This window comes from Castanea sativa, chromosome 10 (genome assembly GCF_040712315.1).
Source record: "Castanea sativa cultivar Marrone di Chiusa Pesio chromosome 10, ASM4071231v1".
NCBI classification, from domain to species: Eukaryota; Viridiplantae; Streptophyta; class Magnoliopsida; order Fagales; family Fagaceae; genus Castanea; species Castanea sativa.
This window is the reverse complement of record NC_134022.1, coordinates 10,566,105-10,570,775: the sequence shown is the minus strand read 5'-3', so window position 1 is coordinate 10,570,775 and position 4,671 is coordinate 10,566,105. Positions and strand designations below refer to the sequence as shown.

The window sequence follows — 4,671 nt, the reverse complement described above, 5'->3', positions numbered from 1 at the left end:
CTCTCTCAAGCTCTCTCAAACTCTCATAGTCTCACACTTTAGCTCATAGTCTCACACTCTCTAAAGGCTAAACCGTTTCTCTAAGTCCAAAGTCTAAACTGTCTCACACTCTCTTCACCGAGTCAGTAAGGTAATTGCTCTCTCTCTGTTTCTTTTTTGTTAGTCTTGTTGGTTTGTTATGGAAATCAAGTGTTAAAATCAAATAAACCCATAGATTCATACTATGAAACCCAAACTAAAAAAAACTTAGAAACCCTAACTATTTTACATTTGTTCTTTGTTCTTTTCTTTAATTAATTTTAATCTTGTTTTAATTTATTCAGGATTGAAAGTTGACTCCAAGAATCATTTTCTGCCCTCAAGTTTGAACCCACACACCCACGGCTTTAAGGTATGGTGCTCTTCGCTTAAATCCAATGAGTATTACAATATATGGTTTGGTTATTATTCCATTCTCGGGTTTCCTAAATGAATTGTTAACATTAGACATTATTTTATTATTTGGTTTATTTGAGTTCAAAACATGGAGTTTAAATGTTTAATGTTGTGAACTGGAAACTTAGTGTGGTTTTAAGTTCTAACTGATAATGTTTATCATTTTTTTTTAGTCCTTTTAACTAATAATAATGCTGATTTTCAATTATAATAATGTCGAAACAAATCTAGTTTATTGTCAGACGAGATTTATCCATTAAAAAATCAAGTTAGAACTTTACTAAAGAACTATCACTTCATGCATTCTTGAAATTAATCACAAATTTACCATTCATTCAATACAAATTATAACCTGAGTCCACAAAGTTACATTTTCTAAGTACATTAAACAACCACAGTCAATTGAGACTTACTTTTGCCCACTGAGCCACTATATACAAAGTCCTAAATCCTAATTACAGGGAGGGAGGCTCTAACCCTTTTTTTTTTTTTAGTTACTACTACTGCCTACTGGAGACATTTGTTTTATTTTATGGACATTGAAAAACTTGGATTAATTGAAATCAGTAATGCTTTGCATCATGCTTGAGACTTGAGAGCCTTTATTTTTTTTGATAATCATTTAATAAAGATTCATTACTTATAAAAAAAACTACGGGAACTTTCACTTTGGCTTGCTTTTTTTGTAAACTAATCTAACTGATAGAGTATTTTTTTATGCATTAATGTGGCTTGCAGATGCTTTTGGTTTTGCTTTTCTATTAGTTTGTAGCTTTGTATGTTCTCTATTGCCCAAATTAGACAAGGTTTATTTAAAAAAGGAGCTGTCCTTACTATAGGTAATAAAATACACTAATTAACTTCAAGATTGTGAGATTTTATCCCCTAACTTTAGAGGACAAAACAGGCTCTCGAACTCATTAATAGGTTCAAAGAGGCATCTCATTGAAAACTAGATGTTGTGGGGGTGTGTTAAAAGACATTGAGGCTCAAGAAGCCCAGAAGAATAAGAGGGTTATTAACCCTCAATTGTTTATCTAACCATGATTTCACTAGGGCTCATATGCTAATAGTAACAGAGGGTTATTATTCATTCAGAAAAACCTAGTATTTAATTCTGTCTGGGTTACAGACCTAACCTAGTATTTAATAAAATAAAAACCATATATCTCACAAGCTTAAGACTTGTATCAATGCCTAAGAGTATGAGTGTTATAATGTGAAGAGTATGAGAAGGTTGTTATAATGTGGTTGTTCCTAATTTTGGTTTGTGTGGTTATCATATATTATTATTAGTTTATTACGATTAAATCTATGAATTATACTTGTTACTCTAGTTTGCTTATGTTTATCTTTGTTTTTTTAGGTCATGGAAACCTTAGCGAATGAACCCTCTCTCCAAACACCAGCTACTACAGAAGATGTTGGTGCTATTCCCACCCAAGTTGAAGATTCTGCTGCTACCCAAGCTGAAGCAGCTGCAGCTGCTGAGTTGCCCCATGTTCCACCATGCCAAGTGAGTATGACAGCTCCTGTTAGTGGTACTTGTAGTGGTAGGAAAAAGTCACTTGCTTGGACTTATTTTGAAAAAGTAAAGATAGGCGAGGGTGATTCTAGTAAAATTAAGGCTGTTTGTAATTTTTGCCAAAAATCGTATAATGCTGATAGTAAGAGTTGTGGTACTAGTAATTTGTTAGCTCATGTGGTAATATGTCCTAAGAACCCTAATAGAGATGATCTAGTTAAAGGGCAGAAAACATTAGCTTTTGAACCCAAAAAGGATGGAGATGATGGATTCAACCTTGTGTCAACAACCTTTTCTGTTGAGGCTTCCAAAAAGGCATTGGCCGAAATGATTATAATTGATGAATTGCCTTTTAGGTATGTTGAGGGATATGGGTTTAAGAAGTATGTAACTACCTTACAACCTAAGCTTCGATTAAAGGATATCCCATCTCGCCAAACTGTGGCTAGAGATGTGATTGACATTTATAATAGTGAGAGAGATAAGCTAAGGAAATCTTTGAAGGGTTGTAGGGTGTGTCTTACTACGGACACATGGACTTCTGTTCAAAATTTAAATTATATGTGTCTCACATGTCACTTCATTGATGATGCTTGGAAATTACATAAGAGAATTTTAAACTTTTGTCTAGTTGAAGACCACAAGGGGGAGACTATAGGTAGAAAAATTGAGATGTCATTGCGTGAGTGGGGTATTGATGGGATATTTACCTTGGCAGTAGATAATGCTAGCTCAAATTTAACAACAATTAAATTTTTGCAAAGGGTGACTAAAGATTGGAATGGGACAGTTTTGGGAAATGAGTACATGCACATGAGGTGTTGTGCTCATATCCTAAATCTCATTGTGGGGGAGGGTTTGAAAGAGATTAATGTATCTGTTGCTAAGGTACGTGAAGCTGTGAGGTATGTGAAGTCCTCACCCAATAGAAGTCAAACTTTTAAGAGTTTTATGGAGAGGTTAGGTATGGAGTCCAAGAGTCTTCTTAGTTTAGATGTACCTACTAGGTGGAACTCGACCTATATCATGTTAGAAACTGTTGAAAAGTTTGAGAAAGTGTTCCTTCGAATGGATTTTGAAGATGATGGTTATTCTTCGTACTTTAGGACCAAGGAAGATAGTGGTGGTTTGGGATCTCCGTGTATGACTGATTTCCAAAATTGTAGGTCATTTGTGACTTTTTTAAGGCTTTTTTATAATGCAACGAAGAAATTCTCTGGTTCTTTGTATGTTACTTCAAATGCCTTTTATGATGAGATCTTTGTTATTCAGGAGAGTATTTTCAATTTAGTTAAATCCCAAAACACTCTCTTGAAAAACACAGCCACAAACATGCAAACTAAATTTGAGAAGTATTGGGGGGAAGGGGAGAAAATTAATCCTCTTTTGTATGTGGCTGTGGTTCTTGATCCACGAAAAAAATTGAGGTTTTTGAAGTTTTCTTTTACTGAAATTTATGGGAATTTAGTTGCTGAAGTGATGGTTGATAGGGTGAAAGATCTTTTGTACAAGTTGTATAATTTTTACTCTTCTATTCATTCACCAAATTTGCAAGAACAAAGTGAGAGTGAGAGGTCAGAATTGGAAAGTGATGGTAGTGATCCATATGTGATGGTTCACTCGCGATATGAACGATTTTTGGAAGTTGAACAATCTGTAGGTTGTAGTAATGAGCTTGAGAAGTATTTGGCTGAAAATTGTGATGGGAGAAAGGATGTGAATTTTGAGATATTGGAGTGGTGGAGGGACAATTGTAGTAGGTACCAAGTGTTGTCTAAAGTAGCTAAGGATGTGCTGGCTATGCCGCTTCCACTGTTGCATCTGAGTCTGCATTCAGCACTGGTGGTCGAATTGTCGATCCATTTCGAAGTTCACTATCTCCTCTCATGGTTCAAAACCTTGTATGTTCACAAAATTGGCTTCAAGCCACAGTTCCAATTTCTCATCGCCGGTCAAAGGATGATGTAGAGGCATTGGAGGAGGAGTTACTTGACTTAGGTAATATGTTTAAATTCTGAAATTTAGTCTATTAATCTTATTGAATGTCTTGTGTATTCAAGCCAAATTTAATTTATTGTGTTTATTTCCTATTCTTTTCTAGTTTTAAATGAACAACCAACAGCAAATGCAACAGCAAATTCCAACTCAAGCAAGAGTTTCACTTCCGGCAAACGACCCTTAATTAGCATTGATGATTAATGGCTGACTTGGTATGATTCTGCCTTTAGCTTGCTACTGTTATAAACTTGGTTTCCTTACAAGCTAGTCGTTTTGTATTTGGTACTAATTTATTGTTTGTTCTGTCTATTGTAGGATGGTAATTTATTTTGTAAAGAAGGCAGCTTTTTGGGAATATTTTGGAAGCTTTTTTGTACACGTCGCTTTTCTAACTTGTAACGATACTCGACAGTTAATGCTTATAGAAAAGAAATCTTAGTTCATAGGTTTTCTCTTCTATTAGTTATAGACTTATAAACTTTAGAGTAGTCATTCAATGCTTTGGAAAAGCTATTTTTTGGAAATACCTATGGTATTTGATTGTTGTAAGTAATTATGGGTTACCAAGCTTTCTGCCTAAGTGGGTTACTGCCCAAAAACTTGCAGTAACTGCTTCTATGGTAATATTGGAGTTTATTTGTTGCTAAAAATATTATTTGTTATGGTCGACAGGTTTTATAGGCATTGAGCTACTAGCTTACTGCCTTGGTGCT

At 34.7% G+C, this 4,671-nt stretch overlaps 1 pseudogene; it reads left to right on the top strand.

The window, feature by feature from the left end:
• Positions 1–1,804: 1,804 nt before the first annotated feature.
• On the top strand, positions 1,805–4,159 carry LOC142611812 (zinc finger BED domain-containing protein RICESLEEPER 2-like; annotated as a pseudogene).
• The last annotated feature ends 512 nt before the right edge of the window (positions 4,160–4,671 follow it).